This window comes from Cibotium barometz, chromosome 14 (genome assembly GCF_041138505.1).
Source record: "Cibotium barometz isolate CiBa-2024 chromosome 14, ASM4113850v1, whole genome shotgun sequence".
NCBI classification, from domain to species: Eukaryota; Viridiplantae; Streptophyta; class Polypodiopsida; order Cyatheales; family Cibotiaceae; genus Cibotium; species Cibotium barometz.
The window spans coordinates 25,110,156-25,130,644 of record NC_141059.1 but is presented as its reverse complement, the minus strand read 5'-3'; positions in this window follow the sequence as shown (position 1 = coordinate 25,130,644).

Genomic DNA, 20,489 nt, shown 5'->3' with positions numbered 1-20,489 from the left:
CAATTCTCTAGTAATGCGGATGTGATCACGTGCAATTATTTTCTCAGGTGGTAACTTAGTTTTAAGGTGAAGTCAAGTAAAACATATTGATTCATCACATATTGATGAATCATCCTCTATGCTATATACTCGAATGATGTTTATGTGTTCCATGACCTGACAAAAAGGATATTCGGAGTGAAAACCCTGGCGTTGCCAATGGGTATCATGACGAAACATTCTTCATAGTCACACGTCCAAATCTTCGACCATTCGTCATCTTGTTGATTATTGAAGATCCACAGTAATAAACTGAAATAGAGCGTCGTTTCATTCGGATGAATAGGCTAGATGGCTACACTCTACCATGAGTTGTTGGAGTTCTAAAGGTGGATAAGGGTCATGAGGAGATGCTCGGGTGATAATGCTTTAGACACAAACTAATTTTGGTAGTCATAATTCCCAATTTTAGAATAGAGAATCCATGGGGATCTACACTTTTTGTTGGTGTAGTGCTTTACAACTATTTTTGGTCTCATTTGGGAGGTTTTTTGAGGGGGTGTTAGATTGTAAATAAAAAATAGACAGAATTGACTTTCAATACATCCAAAATTTACGCACAATATCAACATGAACATAATGAATGATTAGCAGCAATTCTAACAACCTTCATTGATACATGGATTTAACTATTTCACTATAACTCTCTCTTTAAGAATCAAAATAAAAAGGTTCAAGTCTTAGGTGAGTTAATGTCAAATGACATTATTGGAAAAAGGTATTATGTGATTGCTTAAGGTCATAAACAAGGTCTCTAAACTAAAAAGGACTTAAGGTTTGTACAATCTTTCAATGAAAGAGTTCTGATCATGCACTTGTGTTAGTGGAGTTTCATGTGAACTCGTGTGTACACAAAGAGGACAAGATAAGAATTTCTAACACATCTATTATCTCTAAGATAAACTAGACTAAAAGAAATAAACTTATACATGTTATTCTTTCTTGCAATGGACAAAATCTATGGCATGATTTGATTGAATTCTTGTATAAGTACCTTTATAAGGTGTTTATAGTAGGTGTCCCTCAAACTTGAAGAAGGCAACCTTACGGTCATAATTTTCCAATTAACATACAAGTCCAAAAGGAAGTCTCTAATAGGTTTTCTCTTAGGGTCACATGATGATGGAGGATTCTGCTAATTGTTCCACCATCTCTTGGTTTTTAGAAGGACTTGCTTTCATAAAGGAAATAAAGGTATACATATACATAAACTTTTAACATCCTCGCATAAAAATTATGCTTAAGGTTTTTGCCCACTTAAATTTTTTATTCTATAAGCTTTACTCTAGAGTATAGATTTAATATCTAGGAGTAGCTATGCTTTAACCTTAACTAATTTAGCTTGATTTGGTCAAAATCAAGCGTTGAAAACACCCAAAGAGGACAAAAATAAAGAAAAGATAAACTAGGAGGCAACCAGTTTTAAAACATAGAACAAGGTTTACTTACCTCCTCTCATTTTTTAAAAAAAATATATAAATGAATAACTTAATAATTTTAAAACTTTTTAAAAAAAAGCTTTGAACAAGCTTTAATCTAAAGCTTTAGAGTCCCAACTGAGTTAGTGTAGTGGTCAAAGCTTGTGACTTGTAACCTCTAGGTTATGAGTTCAAGTCCCACTAGGCTCTCTCATGTTATAAAGGGACACCTATGCTCGCTTGATGTGTTTGGTTGCTTGGGCTCCTGCCCCTTGAACACTCGAGTGAATCCTCCTCCTCGGGTGGTGGATCACCCGAGATAGGAGGATCCATAAGAGACCCCTCCGCTGTTCCAGTGCTCGACTCATCGCGGTGGTCATGGGGGATGCCTAATTCGTGGCTCTTGCCCGATGGTGCGTGGCCCTTGCCCGACCATGATAATTGGCTAATTGTTGGAAGGGGAAATCGGCTCCACCCACTTGAGTGGGCCTCGGGTGTGTACGAAAAAAAAAATCTAAAGGTTTAGAATTTTTTTAAAAATCCCAAGCTCCTTCATGGTGCACGGGTGAAACGAACAGCCAAAGGCCAAGCTAATGGAAAAATCCCATTAGAGAATCCTCATTCAAAAGTGAATTTTTAGAAGTGATATTGCTTGTAAAAATAATAAGCTCCTTAGCTTATATCTTATAAACTTTTAAAGCATATATATGCTTAATTAGACGGACTGCACGGGCTTCAATTTAAGCATCATCAAAAACTACCCATATCATATGCGTGAGACTGTCCGTTGCATGAGCACCGCGTAAGGCCCTGCTAGCGCGACCAGGTGTCGCTCATGCGCCCCCCCTCTGCATGCAGAGCTTCCATCTCCCCTGCTCCGCTTACCCTCTCTAACGATCCTGCTGAGCCGCTCTTCGCTCTACCCCCTCCCCCCGAGAGGGGGGAACTCTGCGCTGTGATGTCTCTCAGGACATCGTCCTCGCTGGAGCTTCTTCGACCCCTCACGCCATACGCGAAGGTGCTGGTCCTTTGTCCCTGGTCCTTCATCAAGCGCCAATGAGGCCTCTCGGTGGTTCGCTCTCCACACCCAAGTCGTCTGCTCCTCTCCTCCGTCATCAAAACGGCTCTGGTGGAGGCCTGCGTGATCTGAAGGAGCTCGGGGGTCTCATCTTGATGGCCCCCCTCAGGGGCATCTTGGTCTTGCTCTCACTGGTCACCCGACATCGTTCGTTGAAGCTATCTGTCTTCCTACAGACGCACGGGCGTTCTCAGGTCATGTTCACTCATCTCTCCCCCCAGGTTTGTTGAGAACCCTCTGATTAATCTGTCGCAGAACCCGACATTTGAAGAAAAAACTGGTGATTTTGATGTTGATGCTGATGGTGCTGTCATATGCGATGACGATGAGTTGGCTGCATGGCACGACCACCTGTCATCCCACTCATTGATAGGGCTCTGTCATGGGATGAGACCCCCGGTTGATACCCTGAAATTCTGGATTAAATCTAACTGGGAACAGAAGGGGATTAAAGTTGCTTTTGTTCAACATCTTCCAAATGCTTACTATATGTTTCACTTTGAAGACCCGGTAAGTGCTTCTTCTGTTATCAACAGCGGCCAGTGGATAATTAGAAACACCCCCCTTTCTTTCTTCATATGGTATGATTCCTTTGATCCCAAAGGCCCCAAACCCACCAAAATCCCTGTCTGGGTGGAATTTACAGATATGCCTACTAAGTATTCCATATGGGCCAAGAGGATTGGGGGTTCTGTAGGAAAGGTTCTAGGGCAAAAACCCTTTCAAGTCGTCAATCCTCAATGGGCGCATCAAATGCTAATTGAAGTAGACACCGCCAAACCCCTTAAAGAGAAAGTCCCCTTGAAAACAGAGAGGGCCAGATTATTTATGAACAAGCTCTGACCTATAAGAACCTTCCAAACGCCTGTTTTAACTGTAATAAGCAAGGGCATTTGATCAGGGACTACCCTGATCTCCATCAACCAGTTGTTAGTGATAAAACCCCAGCCAAAGAGGAGGCCTTTGTTCTGCCCCAGAAAAAATATGTGTCCAAGTTTTAAAACAATAAAGCTAATTGGCATATCCCAGCCAACAGATTTGCCCCCCTCCTAGCAGAGGTGCAAGATGGTCTAGGCATGCAGTTTCAGGTCAAAGAGACTCTTAATTTGGCCCTTATAGGTGTTGAACAACCCTCCCCAGGAAGGGTCCCTAACAAGGACCGAGTGATTTTCAGTCAAGATCTTGATTCCCCCATGGAATTAGATGAGGAATTCATTGACAAAACTCAACGAATGGATGAAGTATTCAAAGCCCAACTAGATGAAGAAGATGCTGCTTTGATGAAGAGGATGTCCCTCTCACCTATGAAACATCACGAGGAGGGTGACTTCTCTCCCCTTCTTTTGGGTTCAAAAATGAAGAGGAAAAAGGAAAAAAGTCAAGAAGCCCCAAGAACCTCCGTGTCCGCAGGGAAACCATCCAAAACCAGTAAAAAATGAATTCTATTAACCTGCTCTCCTTTAACTGTAAGGGGCTCACGAACCCGGAAAGGGTCGTGGCCATCAATATGTGGTTAAAGGACTTAGCTTTTGATTTTGACCTTCTCAGTCTGCAAGAGCTCAAAATCGGGGGTCCTCAGTTGCATATGAATCTTCAAAGAATCTCTAGAAATGCTCGATGGTTTTTTACCAATCATCACTCAGGGAAAGGTGTGGCAGCAATTGGCATTCACATGAAGTGGGAGCATGCAATTTTAGATGCTTGGTCGGATGTTAACCACTGTTGGATAGCGGTTAGGCTGGGCAACCCTTTCAACTTCACTTTGGTTTCTGTATATGCTCCCTGCTTGGACAGCTTGAGAGCTGCAACCTGGCATTCTATCATTCAGGTCGTGGGACCCATCTTGCTTGTTGGTGACTTTAACATGGTTGAGGCCCAGGGGGACAGAAATAGATTTCTGGGTAGAACCATTAGTGGTCATGAAAAGGTTAAATGGGATTTGCTGAAGGTGGATAAGGATCTCTCTGACCTTTCAATGAAAACAGGATTCTCCTGGTCTAATAATCAAAAAGGTTTCTATCACAGAGCAGCTAGATTGGACAGACTTTATGCCTCGGGTAGCCTGATTGATATGTTCTTAAAAATCAAATGTAACACTGATTCCTCCCTAACCATCTCTGATCACCTCCCTCTGATCTGTAATCTTTCTTTTGGCCAGGCCAAAGGAAGGGCTGGATGGCCCCATCTTGACCCCTCCCTCTCCCGTCTCCCGTGTATCCAACAGATGATTAAAGTCTCCATGCCTTCAGTCATTTCTCCTCCCCCTCCAAGGGATGGGATTGTCTGGTCAATAAGGTTCATTTTATCTGCAGGGAGTATAAGCTGAAAGTTTCTATGATCCGTCTGAATCGTAGAGTTCAAATCAGGAATCAGATCCATGACATCTATCTGTCTAAAAATGGGGTATTAGACCACTCTTTGATTGAGCTAAAGAATCAACTCAGACTTGAGGAGTTGTTGGTAGCTAAGGCCACAAGATTGTGGTACAGAGAGGTTTGGGCTGGGAAAATTGACACACCTCACCCTAAGATGTTTTCTCTCCTCAAAAGGAAAAAAGTTACGGATCTCATTCCTATGGTCAAGAAGCCCAATGGTCATTCAGCTCTGTAGATGATGTGGAAAACTTGCAGGTTATCAAGGATCACTTTTTTAACTTGTTCTCCACAGCCCTACCTCCCTCTCAGGAAGTTTCTGCTGCTAGGACCAAGATTGCTCTCATAAGGAAAAAGGTTGTTAACCCCTCTTTAGCTCTCAAGCTAGACTCCCCCTTCTCTGAAAAGGAGGTCAAGGAGGCTATCTCTCATCTCAAAAAGAGGAAATCTCCAGGTGAAGATGGGATTCCAAATGAATTCTTTCTTGCATTTAAAGACGATCTGACCCCTCACATCCTAAACATCTGGAGAGAAGCATGAAGAAGGGGGGTTTGGCTGAAAGGACCAATATGGGGGTTATCAAACTGATTCACAAAAAAGATGAGAAAGAAGATCTTGGAAACTGGAGACCCATAACATGTCTCTCTTCTCTCTACAAAGTTTTTGCGTATATCCTGACTAACAGAATCAACCCCTATATGGATGAGTGGATCCTCAAGGAGCAAAGGGGAAGGTATATTCTAGATGCTATCATTAGCCTTTGGGAGGATATGGAGCATGCTGAAAACTCTGGCCAGAATTACATCTTCCTCAAAATAGACTTTGATAAAGCCTATGATAGAATTGATTGGTCCTTCCTCTTCCAATCCCTTCAAGATATTGGCCTCAACAGGAAATTCATAAAGTATGTTCAAACCTTACTGGGGAATGCGTCTTCCAAGGTGGCAGTTAATGGGTCTCTCACTGATGCCTTTCCTCTTAGGAAATCTATAAGGCAAGGTTGTCCCCTCTCCCCCCTTCTTTTTGCTATTGTTGTGGATGCCCTGGGGTGGCTTGTTAACAAGGAATTAGACAACAATAATATCAAGGGTATTGAGGTACCAAACAGGGTTGATCCTTTATGCCTTCAGCTCTTTGCTGATGACACTAATGTGCTGCTTCGAAATGAAGTGCAGACTGCAGCCCACTTCATGACCTGCCTTGAAACCTTCTGTCTAGCCAGTGGTTCTCAAATAAACCACTCCAAGACCAGCTTCAGAGTGTTCGAAGGCGTGCCCCCTCCATCGATTCTGTCCACAGGTTGTAAGATTATCCCTGAAGGTGTTGTATTCAGGCTACTAGGCATCCCCATGGGCTTTAACATCTCTACTAAACAAAGGTGGGACTATGTGCTTAATAAACTTAAGAATCAGGTCAAGAAATGGAGTCACATTAACACCGGGGTGGCCTCCCGAGCCTTTGTCCTCAATCACTTCATCATCCCCTCAGTTGTTTACTTCCTGGCCTGTTGGAGGCCCTCCGAGACCCAACTCCAATCCCTTAACTCTATCATGGGTAATTATCTGTGGGGGGGGGTCACTGGACAGAAAGAGGATCAGCAAAGTTGCTTTTCAGGTATGTTGCTTGGATAAAGAACAGGGGGGTCTTGGCATTATCAATATTGGTTTGCTTGCTGAGAAGCTTGCAGCTAAATGGGTGCAAAGGGCCATCTTGTCAAATGATGTTTGGGCAGACTTGCTCAAAAGGGATGTTGGTAAATTTTGGCTCAAAGGTAAAAGATCTTGGAAGGGGTTCTCTCTCAATGAAGTTCTGTTCTCAAAGGCCTATCTCTCCCCAATAGGTAGCAAGCTATGTTGCAGGATGTGGGAGTCCTGGATGAACTATAAAAAGCTCTTTTGCTTTCAAACATATACTAAAAGAGGACGATATGCTTATGTTGTAGATTTAGTCTGGTTTGGACACCTTGTGTTTTCGATTTCCAATGAACAGGTCCAGATCAGCCTATCTTGTTTCAAAGCTGGTATAAAGGTGTGGGGTGACTTATGTGACTCATCTGGCATGTTAAACAGGGAACAAATCAGAAATAAGTTCATCTTGCCACGGGGTGGAGTTGAGCTTGTAATGCAAAGGTGTAATTCTCTTAAGGTTTCCATTCCCCCGGGGCTGATTTGTGACTGCAAAACCTTTTCTAAAGCCATTCTGTGGCAGTGCTCCAGTAACCTTGTCAAGCTGCCTAACGTGTTTCATGCAGGTAACCTTGTTCTCAAGCTCAACAATAGATGGTCCTTGTCCTAGAACAAACATCAATGGGCCTTCCGCTTCAAGTTAATTTGGGCCTTCGCTCAAGAAAGAAAACACGCCATTTTGACCTGGTTGGTCATTCACAAAGCAACCTGGACCCTTGAGAAGGCTATGAAGATTGGTCATGGGAATGGTCTTTGTCCCCGCTGCTAAACCAAGCTAGAAACTGTCCCCCATCTATTTTTCTCTTGCCCAGACACTAGTCAATTCTTGAGTGTTCTGAACAAGGCTTTTTTGAAAATTAGGAACACCCCTCTCAGTTGGAAAGAAGTCCTCCTAGGAGAATGTCACACACTGGACCCCTTAACGTGGCAGTCTGTCAGAATTCTGCTTCTATGGCATGTATGGAATCAACGGAATGAAGCTCTTTATGAAATTAAAACTAATCACCACTTTTATCTCTTTCTTGACAGTGTACTCAAGCTAATCCATCAGCTTCAGCCTAGTGGTGTACCTATGGAGGTGGATCGTTGGCAAGACCTACCATGGAGGAAATGGAGGAAGTTTCACGGCTCCTCGCATTGCAAAATAAAGGAAACCATGCTACAAGGATTGGATCTCGAATGTCAAAGAAGGCTTCAGCACTCTGATTATTACATCCAGGCATCGGAAAGTTTCCGAGGGGTCCCTTAAACCCTCCCGGACTCAGTCTACTGTACATGATGTTTGCTCAGCCCCTCTCCCTGAATATAAGCCAGTCAAGCTTCATCTGGGTCTTGTTGGCCACAGCCGAGTTCATCAGGCTGTTCATCAAGTTTTGATTCATCCTCACGAACCGGCTCATCAAAGTTTGATTGTCTACTGTTTCAGTTTTGCTGCATATGTCTTAGAAGGTACAGAGTTAATCCCATTATCTGCAGGGTTTAACAGTTCGCAGTGTCTCCCCATGGACCTTCCTCATGGGTACTTGTAACCTCACCTTTTTTTAATATATTCCTCTGTTTTAACTAAAAAAAAGTTTTAAACTTTAAAGCTTTAAACAAAGCTTTGGCTAAGCTTTAATCTAAAGCTTTTAAAAACTTCTAAACAAAGAGCGTCCACACGGCAGCCCGCCGACTCGCATAACAGCGAGCATTAAGACCTTATAATAAGCTTTAATCTAAAGCTTTTAAAAACTTCTAAACAAAGAGCGTCCACACGGCAGCCCGCCGACTCGCATAACAGCGAGCATTAAGACCTTATAATAATAATAATAATAAATCGCTTCCTCACGGGGCTGCATAAGGGTTTTTTTTTAAAAAAACTCAAAAAATTAAAGCTTTTTTTAAGCTTTATTGTAAAACTTAAAAAAAAAAAGCTTAGAAACACTCTTCTCTCCACAAACCAGCAAATAGCCTGCAGCGCGATTGGGAGAAGGGAAAGGAAAAAAACCGGCGTCCCTTGAATCGCTACTGTCGCCTGGAGGATGGGAGAGTAAATATCTATTTAAAAATTTCTCATTTTCTTGGTTTGATATAAAAGCTTATGCTAATATTTTTATTCAAGCCTTAATCCCATGATTTTCTCTACTACTATAATCAGCAACATGTGCTTTTTCTCCCTAATTGTTTTATGGGCAATCCTCTACCTTTGCTTATAGATACCTACAAAATGCTTAGCAATTCTGAAAATAGGGTAATACTCCTCTCTTGACTTGCTGATTTCATCCATATAGATGGATCTTGAAGGGGCTGAAGGGGTTGAAGATTGAGAAAGGTGGTTTTGCAAGAGAGGAAGGATGGTTTTTGGTTTAAGAGGTGGTTTTTGATCAAAAGTTGGCATTAATCCATAGCCCTTCATCTATGTTTTCATCCAATGGCTCAGAAAACTACTCGCATAACCCTTCCAAGCTTTTCATCTATGTTTTCATCCAATGGCTCAGAAAACAATTCGCATAACCCTTCCAAGCTTTTTTCCAATGAATTCTTTAGTCTTTGACTACTTTACTCTTTGTATTTTTGTGAGCTTCCCCCTATTCTTCAAATCTAAGTACCCCTATGCTCTACCTATTCTTCAAATCTAAGTACCCCTATGCTATGATACTAGACATCAAGTAATTTTTGAAGAATAATTCAAAACTCACATAAACATCAAGAACTAAACCATAGAATTCAACCAAATTAACAAGATTGAGCATAAAATAAAATAAAAACATGATATAGAGTAGACATCACCTTCAACACAATGGTGCAATCTCCCCTCTCCCTAAAAAGTGTTAGCATATTCACAAAAATAGCCCGCATGCTAAAAATAGTTGCATACTCTTGCATAGGCTTGCCCTTTACATAAAATAGGGGTTACTTTTACCAAAAACTTAAATAAATCCTTCCTATCCAAATCACTAAGGAAAAATACAGATAAACTCCCAAGGGCTAGTTCACGTGTAACCAAATCAATAGGTCCATGCCCATGTCCATGTATAACAAAGTGGGCGGCTAACAAAATACAAAAATATCTCGTAATAAATATCACATAAAAAATACCAAAATTCATTGGCTATCCCGCCAAAGCCAAAATACTAAAAGGAAAACCTTCCCGATAATTACTCACGCCAAATCACCGCCATCATGTCCTAGCCATACCGGCTTACAAGCACAAGGCTCCTCAATCTCACCAATCGACAAGTTGTCCATTCAAACACATTACACATTAGCAACACATTACAAAATTATACATCATATAAGCATTAAATCTAACACTTAGTTCTAGCCATCCTAAATTCATATATCCTACACATGGAATATTTAGAATCACCCAAGTGCCATGCTACAAACATAGTCATCCCCCAATCAACCACAGAGGGAACGACGGACAAACCATAAATAGATTCTATAGCCTTTGCTTTTTTTTATTGACCTTATTCTAATTAAGAGTCGCCAGACAACTTTCTTTTAGTGGTAGCCATTATTTAAGGCTAAAATGGCTTCATACCCATTGGTCCATTAACCCTTCTTATATCCTAAGGATCCATTTCCACAACCACGAACACACCAATTCCTCTCAATCTTGGGTGTAGGGCATTGATTCAAAGGCCTTGGAGGTTGAGCTTACACATTCCCTTTCCATATATTTTCCAACTAGAAAATTAAATAGACAAACATCACATTTGAAATCTTAACTCAATTCTCTTATGATCTCTAAGCGGATTGTGTTCCTATACCTTGAATTTGACTTGGTGGCAACTTTGGATTCAAACCAACCCAACGGTGATAAACTAAGGCACACTTTTCCCACATGCTCACACACCCGAATCAACAAATGAAAGCCAAATTTGCATAGAAAATATAGAGGAAAAATTTTCAATTTGAAAAAAATTCATTAGGGGCGCTGCCCCCGCACCCCACGTGGGGACACTATGCCTTGACCCTGCTCAGCAATCATGCCGAGAGGCGACAAGGGGCTGCTACCCCTTGACCCCATGTCATTGAAATCATACCCTTGTATAGGGAACCAGCACCTTGTATCTAAAGCCATACAATCTTGAGAAAGCTTTGCATCTAAAGCCATACAATCTTGAGAAAGCTTTGCACACCTTGACATTTCTCAAAAAAACGTGGCCTTGAGTTTAATTTTAACCAATTGAATTTGAAATTCTTGATAAGAATTCAATGTCTAAAACTAGCCAAAGATTTCACCAACCAAACCTAGGACTTTTCTTAAGGAAGACTAGTTGGGCTCATTTGGCCTAGAAAATTGGCCAAAGTTAAAGATTTTGCACATTCCATAGGGAAATTTTGACTCTAAGTTCTCATGCATCGAGACCTTATCAAGCATGGGTTTGCGTCTGAAAGAGTCTAGGAGTCACAGTGCGCATAATCAAGCTCTAGGTAATTAATATTTGTGCAGTAAATCTGAGTAGAAATTTGTGGACATTAGGTAACTTAGCACTATCTTGCCCTACCTTATAGCTAAACCTAGTCTGAGCTACATTCATATACGGACCTAGCAAGTGCATAAAGACTCAAGAGCAATTTCTTTTGTCAAAGCCTCTAAAGGGGTCAAATGGGTGGTACAAAAGGTAAAATGTCCGCCGATAGACCTAAACATGCTCAAGTTGAGAAGCTACTCGGACTAGTTGACAAGCTTGCTTCTACTAACTCGGTCCTTGCACAAGAAATGGACTTGGACTTGATGAAGCTAGATCTTCTTGACTCTTTATCAATGGGTGGTCCCTTAGAGAAACTTCCCTAACTTAGGTCAACAGTACATTTGCTACTAGTCTTCTCGTTAGCAATGATGGTAATCTTGATACTATCCTAAACCAAGAATTCATGCTAGATGGCAAAACCAAGGAAGCAGTAGAGCAAGGAGCATATGACGGGAGCTTTTAATGCAATGAAAGTGAAAAATGAGCTTAAATGATCAGCAAGGCTAGTAGCTCAGGCATCCCCATCATTGTCTAGCACTCCCCGATCACATATCTCTGAAGCTACCCAAGCACAAATCAACACCATGAAACACCTCTCAAATGCCATCCCGAACCCTTAAGCACATGGAAAGGTGGCACAAAAAATTCTCTAGAGTGGCAATATGATATTGCAAAGACAAGTTCTCATGGATAGGGTAACTAAACAACCATATGGTGTTAATTGGTGTTAATTGGTGTGAAATCTTACGGTTTCTTTTGGTGTCTCCACAAAAGGTGATGAATCCATACTAGAGGTTGCAGATTACCTCCAGAATGTAACACAAGGTGAGAGGAAAACACTAGCGAGCCTTGTGACTGCTTAGGAACTGACATCGTCCATCTTTTCCTCATCCCCACCAGAGGATCCGACATCCCTAATAGCAAAAAAGTCATACAAAACCTCATCAAATCTTCCAAATGGCATCTTAAAGGCCGCTCAATCCACCCCATCCATTCAAGATGAACAAGAAACATTGATGCAATCATTGTTAAAACCAACCTTGCCCCCTCCACATGACCCAAGAATATCCAGAAGTGTAATAACCATGTCTAAAAGTGCCCTAGGTACTTGGACAAAAGGAAAACTTACTGCTACGGATTGGGAATACAACATTGTAACCCAGATTATCCTAGATTGGGTCGTTAACCAATCTTACTACATTTTTTGGGTAGATATTTTGTAAGTAATCTTCGGGACCAACAAGGGCAAAGAGCACATAATTGAAGTTGTTGGTGCCATTAAGAATACAGTAAGGATTGAATGCTTAAGGCAAAGTATTCTTAGGTCTCCTTCTAACCTTGTGCTAGCACCAGACATTGAACAAGGAATTATTTATGAGTCTAGCTGAGTGGGCACACCATCAATGAGCCGCTTAAGTGCCCCACCTATCAAGTCCCGTTATGACCTTCCAAGCCAAGCATCTATGGCCACCACTGATGAAAGAGTTGATTCCACTTGCTTAGTCTCACAAGATGCACAAATGACTGGCATGATAACTAGTGATACACTACTGGAATTATCAAAGGGCAAGACTTGGAATATGACATTGAGTTTGGCCTACTTAAGGACCTTGTTGTGGAGATATCCAAATTTATTCATTGGCGAGAACTTGTAAATTTACTTACAGAGTATCTCAATGGTGAAGAGCTGACCATTCAAACAATGCATACTTTTCTAGGTTGTTCTATGAAAGACATGAGAAAAGCCTCTGCAAAACAATCCCTACTAGAACCGTCCAAGGTAGCTACATCTACACTTGAAGTGGAGCAGCCCCATTGGCTAGCCCCCCAAAATCTTCTTGTAGGTCATCCTTAGGATTTCCTTATAAGCCATCTAGCCTTGCAAAGGAGCAAGAAAAGTTTAACAAACTTTCTAGTCCTAGCATGCAGGAAGTTCCATAAGAAAAGACAGCAGACAAGACAAAGGATTTGGCTAGCCCAAAAATGACATCAAATCATTTCAATTACATGGACCAAACTGCCTCTACACAACTTGCTACATCTTGTTCTAAACAAGATATGTTCTCAACTATGATAACTTCAACTTTCAAGAGGACATGCCTCGAATTGCCTAGCCAATTTGGAGAAGTTATTTTCAATGTGTAGAGATTGACATCAAGGCATAACATAATCTTTTTTTTTTGTGGCTTGAAGTCAACTAGGGAAACCCACACTTGAACCAAGTGACGTGAGGGTAAAGGGAAAGAATAAAAAAAATACTAAGGTTCTTGGTTTGCTGAAAACTAACACCTCTTGTGGTAATGAGGTGACTTCATTAGTAGTTTTCTTATCATGCCTGTGGGCAAATTCAAGGGTCCAATCATCCTTTGTCACACAATTGGTCATCAATAGCCCAAGACCCAAAGGATTTGTTTGATGAAAAGAAGAGTACCACAAAATCTACTAATTTGAAGGCCTCACACTCCATGCATCCATCATTGTAGATGCTCATTCTAAAAAGGAGGGACACAAGGAGGAAATCTCAAGCTCAAATCCACTTAATACCACCTCCAATTTTTCTACACCAATCTTATCTAGCGGTTCACAAAACTCTAACTCCTCAAAAAACAAGAACCGTTGCAAGATTAAAAAGGGGCCACTAAGGTCTTCCTATCAAGAGGAAATGGCTTCATCTATTGTGCAACTAGGACCAATATGCTAGAAATACACCAAAATATCATGTGACATTGGGGATACGGGCATCCGGTCATTAGGTTTGTGGCCAACTTGGTGTGAACAACCTCTTAGTTAGTCAAAAGATAGGGTTTAATGCCTATAAAAGAGTATTGTACTTGGTGGTTCATTCATATCTCATTCATTCATAATACAATCACCTTGTGTTGTGCCCAACTTGCTCTCTTTTTCTCTCTCTTTTCTCTCTTCTTCTTCCTCCTCAACCATGGAGAGATTCCATCCTCCATAGCTCCATGGTTGGACCTGTGATTGTTGGCAACATGGTATCAGAGCCATGCTTCTTAGTGATTCATTCTTAATCCCTGTTCATCCTTATATACCCTAATCATAATTACTGAGTAATTACCCATTTTATCATTTTTCGCCATTTATTCTTAGTTAGGTCATCTCCTTCTCTACCCCCTGTCATTGGAGCCTTGTGTGCTCACCATATGTACAACCATTACTCAATCCATCAATTGGAGCCTCTTCACATCTTAAGGAAAAACTTGATAGCAGCCTTAATCAATTAAATTTGTGCTGATTAGTGTTGTTAACTACTATGGTTAACATTACCTTTTTTGTTAGCCACTCTACGCGTCCGAGGTCAGGTGTGCATTGTCCTGCACATGAAGCAGTGCCAGTCCGTACTGTGAGTCTCCCTCTGGAATGATGTCAGATGATCTACGTGTTTGGTTTGCGACTGGACACTAGGTGTCTATAGGATTGCATGTAGGATGGAGTCCAGCCCATAGGGCTACCCCAAAAGAGAGCCGTAGGCTCTTGTAGTGGGCATGGGGCAGGCTTTGTTCATGTTAGATGTCATCTCCTGTCTGTATACTTACACCAGGGCCTCTGTTGTGGGTGTGCCTGCCCGATTTAGGTGTTTTCTCATTTTTTTCCACTCTCCATATTTTTCCCTATTTTTGCGGGTGTGGGAGGCTGTATTGGACCTGTCAGCTGTACCAGATGTTGGTCGACTGGTCACTGGCTGCCCCGACTTTCCCCTGTAAGCTAGCCGACATGATCTGCTGATGGGTGGCCGACTATCTATTGTTGGCCGACTGGAGGGGAAAACAGATCGTGGGCTTTTGCTGGCTGTCGGTTGTCTATATGCTGGCCGACTAGTAGCATGGGGCCATATATAATGGCCCCTTGCCCTCCCACACTTATCATCTTGTATCCGAGGTTTTCTCTTGTGTATATAGCAGAGTTATATGCTTCTCTCTCTCTCTCTCTCTCTCTCTCTCTCTCATTTCTGCGTTTTTCTGCTGTGCACTTGCTCTAGTGTTTTCAGATCTTGTCTTCATCTCCGCAACATATTCTAACATGGTATCAGAGCTCTAGGCTCTTGGAAGATCTTGGGAACTGTGTGAGCAAGAGGGGGGCTGTTTGTGTTGCTGATTGGAGGACTGTTTTGGACCATACAGGAAGAGGAGAAGCAAGCAAAAGGTGGGCCTTGTTGCTGGAGAGCCACTTGCAGGTTTAGTTCTTCATTTTTTCCCACCCACCCTCCCTTTTCAGTTACACCCTCGCAATGGCAGATTTACTTGAGATGGTTGAGAAGCATGTGAAGATCTCGACACTCCCAGTGTTAAAATTACAGCAATGTGATGAGTTATGGTGGATCAAATGCTAGAATCAACATCATTAACAAAGTGATTAGATGATAATTAAGATGTGATTAGTGAATAATTAACAAATAGCTTAATGTAGGCATGGATAATCAAAAACTAACAAATTCTCATTAGGCCAATGCCTCAATTTATAGAGTTTACATCAAAGCATCTAATCTCACTAATTTCTCCTTGATTCACTCCACCTCTTTTGCTTGATTCTCTCCACCTCTCCCAGAATATCTCCACACCTCCCAGAATATCTCCACACTTCCTAAATCTTCTCATGCTACCCTTTATTCTCTCCCAGTAGATTCTTCTCACCTTTTCACAGGTTCTCTCACATTTAGAGATTCTCTTTTACAGCCTCTAACCAAGGGCTTGTTCCCGCACACACCCTATTCACTTGTATATTTCAACACCTCCCCTCAAGTGAATACTCCTAGCACACCTGGACCCTATACCAAGTTTCCCTCTTACTTGATAGTCCGCGACCAGTGCCTCAAGTCCCTAAACTCATAGTCCTTGACACACTCTCTCTCTATGTGTCCAAGGCTACTACAAGTGCCCGTGACCTTGACTAAAGTGCTCACACATACATCTACCACGTGGCCTACATCATCGGTGGCTCAGAGGTGGTTTTACTTTGTTGGGGCAGGTTACATTGGGTTGTGGGGTTTCTCTCTCTCTCTCTCTCTCTCTCAGAAAAGATGATCCGACTCCACTTCCTTTGGAGCCTCCATGAAGTTTGCCGATGTCGTTTTTCCTTTGGTTTTGCTGTATAGCAGTCTCTTGCCATGTGTCCTAGCTTTCCACAGTTGTGGCAAGTGAAGGTCCTTCCTCCTACTCTGCCTCTTCCTCCTCCTCGGGTGAAGAATGCTTTTTCTTCTCCTGCTGTTGAGTCGAGCCATTTCTTCTCTTTGCCTCTGCTCTCTTGCTCTAGTAGAGCTCCTTCTATCTCGTGTAGCTTCAATTCAGGTACATTCTTTAGTGTTGCTACAATGTTTTCATATTCACCTTTGTCCACACTCTTCAGAAGCACTGCTAGTGCCTCATCATCTTCTACCTTTTTGCCAATAGCTGCCAGTTGTTGCTTAATGCTTTTATATTTGTTCAAGTGTGTGATTAAAGGTTCACTTTCCTTCATATCCAATTTGTAGAATTGCATTAACAGATTTATCTTTGAATTTTTAGCTTGTGTGCCAAATAATTTATTTTCATCCCATGCATCTTTTGCCCATTGTATCCTTGTGATGTGATGAATGATTTCATCATTTAAACTGAGTGCAATAAGTCCCAATGCTTTTTCATTCCTGCTCTTCCACTCATTTTCCCCTCTCACTTCTGGGCATTCATCTCTTCCCTCAACTAGCCCCCACAGATTTTTCCTCATGAGCAAATACATGGTTTTTGTCTGCCATGTGTAAAATTGCTCCCCATTAAATTTGGCTATTTCTTGTGCTGTACTCATGATGATGTGAAGGGGGTCTTACCTCTTGATCCAATTTCAAGATTCAAGGGCAGTGTCTACCCTTTTACAACTCAATCTGGTGTTTAAGAGATGATTACAAAAACAGATCTATCAGCATAAAATCACCAGAAATTACATTAAATCAAGGGTAACCAATTTGTACGGAATGGTTGGAGTATCAAACCAACTCCGAATTGTAATCTAAAGTTATAGAGATCTGTATCAGATACCTAATGGTTAATTTGAACCCTCAATTGTACCAAAATATAGTGATTAGCACTAATTAATCATAGATACCTAATGGTTAATTTGAACCCTCAATTGTACCAAAATATAGTGATTAGCACTAATTAATCATTGATTAGCAAATTAATCCTCTATTTTGTGTGCAAAAAACAGAGTATGCGGGGAGCCCAGATCTGGTGCCTTAGACTTCAAATGAGCTCAAATGCTTTCAAGGCCATCAATAGAAATTAGTCTAGTAGAGGATTAAGCCAAGAAACACAAGATTTGACCAAACATTGAATGCTTAATCTCTGTTTTACCAAAGTCACTTGGAGATTTGATGAAGAGCTTGGATCTCACTGTAGACTTGATCAAATCAAATTTTGACTTCACTAGCTTGTAGAGCATGCTTGAAAATCCTTGGAGCTATGAGGAATTAGACCAATTTGATTTGATGAAGTAGAAATATCAAATTCTCTAAAAAAAAAATAGCGCGGCAGAAAAACGCGATTTCTCCCAGATCCGCCGGCGGTTTGCGCTTCTGATTTGACTGGCTGGAGTGCCATTGAGTTAGCTATCTATGGCTAGAAGGGTTTGGGCTAATTTTGAGTGTGCAAAGAGAGGGAGCTCCTCCACTGGCTGGGGGTACAGAGGATAGTTGAAAAAGAGGGAAAAATTATAATTAGCTATACTAATCCTAATTAGCAAAGTGATTAGCAAGATAATGGGCTCACAAATTGATGGATTCTAGGCTTGGCTCTGATACCATGTTAAAAGTATAGCAATGTGATGAGCTATGGTGGATCAAATGCTAGAATCAACATCATTAATAAAGTGATTAGATGATAATTAAGACGTGAATAATTAACAAATAGCATAATGTAGGCATGGATAATCAAAAACCAACAAATTCTCATTAGGCCAATGCCTCAATTTATAGAGTTTACATCAAAGCATCTAATCCCACTGATTTCTCCTTGATTCACTCCACCTCTTTTGCTTGATTCTCTCCACCTCTCCCAGAATATCTCCACACCTCCCAGAATATCTCCACACTTCCTAAATCTTCTCATGCTACCCATTATTCTCTCCCAGTAGATTCTTCTCACCTTTTCACAGGTTCTCTCACATTTACAGATTCTCTTTTACAGCCTCTAACCAAGGGCTTGTTCCCGCACACACCCTATTCACTTGTATATTTCAACACCCAGTGGACCGTCAATTGGACGGAAACAACTACGGCATATGGAAGGTAATGATGGAATCTGTTTGAGTCTTACGACCTTGCTGATTTCATTGGTGTTGGGGTTCCACGGTCCGAGTTAGAGGAAGGGGAGTTACCCTCTATTCGAAAGGAACGAGAGGCACAGGCACACTTATGGGATCGTGTCCATGCTAGAGTTCGTTCTTTCATCTTCCTCAATTGCACACCACAGGTAATCAATCATATCAAGCATATGACGTTGGCCAGAGGTATTTGGCAGCATTTGGTTTCTCTCTACAACAGGGTATCACCCATGAAGAGGATCTCCTTGGAAGTTCAGATGCGGGTGATGAATCTTGCAAAGTCATTGACGATGCAGGAGCACATCAACAAGCTGCAGGCTCTTTAGCAAGAAGTTTTCCAGGCAAGGAAAGAGATATCATCAGAGGATATGGCCATAACGTTGCTGTCACATTTTCCCTCTCAGTACTCAGCCTTTTACTCTTCATTGATTACCAGTGGCAGGCTCAGCATCATCACATGGGAGGAGCTTGTGCCCATGGTCTTGGACCACGAGGAAAGATCTACGAACCCTCCACAAGGCGGAGGTTTTGAGGCCTTAACTGGCCAATGGTTGAAAGGCCATAAAAACAACACAGGCTCGGCACCTGGGGGAGGAGCTTGTGCCCATGGTCTTGGACCAGGAGGAAAGATTTACGAACCCTCCACAAGGCGAAGGTTTTGAGGCCTTAACTGGCCAACGGTCGAAAGGCTGTAATAACAACAACAAGGGCAAAGGGAAGTCTTCTGAGAAGAAGACCGAGAGAAACTGAAGGCCGAGAGGACCTGTAATGATTGTGGGCGAGAAATGCCACTATTGGAGGAAGTGTCCTAAGCGGAGCACCGTGTAGAATCCCCTTGAAGACTCCAGCTTTTGTGCACCTTGAGGTTATGGACACCGGTGTTTCATCTTCTTCGTGCAGGGAGGAGGTTGGAGGACTCTCCGCTATGGATACTCGGGAGAGGATTTTAGATAGTGGTGCTTCCAGGCATATGACTCTTTCCCGCACGGCTTTACAAGATCTCTAGGGGTATTCTGGTCACATCCTTATTGGGGATACATCCACTATCCCAGTTCATATAGTGAGGGCAGGTTGGAGATAGTTCCTGATGGGGCAGAGGGGGGAAGCATTCCTCCCAAGTGTTGTATGTTCCATCACTTGGTTTTCATCTGTTGTCAGTGCATCAGGTTTGCAAGGCTGGCATACGGGTGGAGTTTGATGAGCATTTTGTTGCTCTCCACGACAAAGCAACAGGCCAAGTAGTTTGGGAAGGTGGAGTGGAGAATGGAGTTTACAAACTTTCAACACTCTCTCTCCCAGGCCCTCAGTTTTGTGAAGAGTGGCAGTCTCGTAATGGCCACTTAAGTGTGGATACGCTACAGGTGCAGGCTTTCACAGACCAGATGGTGGATGGCTTGCTAGATGATGCCAGTAGCAGTTTGGCAGGAACTTTCCAATACAGATGTTGATAGTTCTTGTGTTCAGTTAGAGGAAACTTTACAGGTAACCTGTTTCTCACGACCCTGTGTTTGTCTCTGGACAGTATGCAAGTGTGCGCACGAGGACATGGTGGGACAGTGTGAATGGCATCGGTTTGGAAGTCAAAAAGGACTCAAGGTTTTATAAAGGTCCCTTTTTCACAACCCCATGTGGAGGGAGGGGACAAAAGATTTTAAAAGCCTTTAAAACTTGATAATACCTTTTATGAAAGTAAACGTGCCCATATGCTATTATTGGGGCCACGTGTGTGCCTTTTAAAAAAAAGAGGGACTGTGAGGTAGAAATGAGGCGTCTCTCTATTGGTACACATGTGCTGGGGCTTTTTCTCTCTCTCACTCGGAGAAGGGCGAGCAAATGGCATGGAAGCTAGGAACCTTTTAATTGGTGAAAAAGCAGAGCGCTGGACTGCAGAAAACAAAGCGCCTCTTGATGGCTGGATAGCACTCACACACAGGACAACACTTACACGATGGCTGGCTAGATTCCAAATAGCAGATGGCTGGGTGCGCCTATCTATTGGTGGAAAAACAGTGGGATTGCACATGCACCTTGGCTTTCTCTTTCCCTCCCTTGCTTGCTAAATGCCCAACAGCACTGGTGCTTTTTGGAGGGGGCTTGTTTTTGCAGAAGATAGGGGGCTGGTT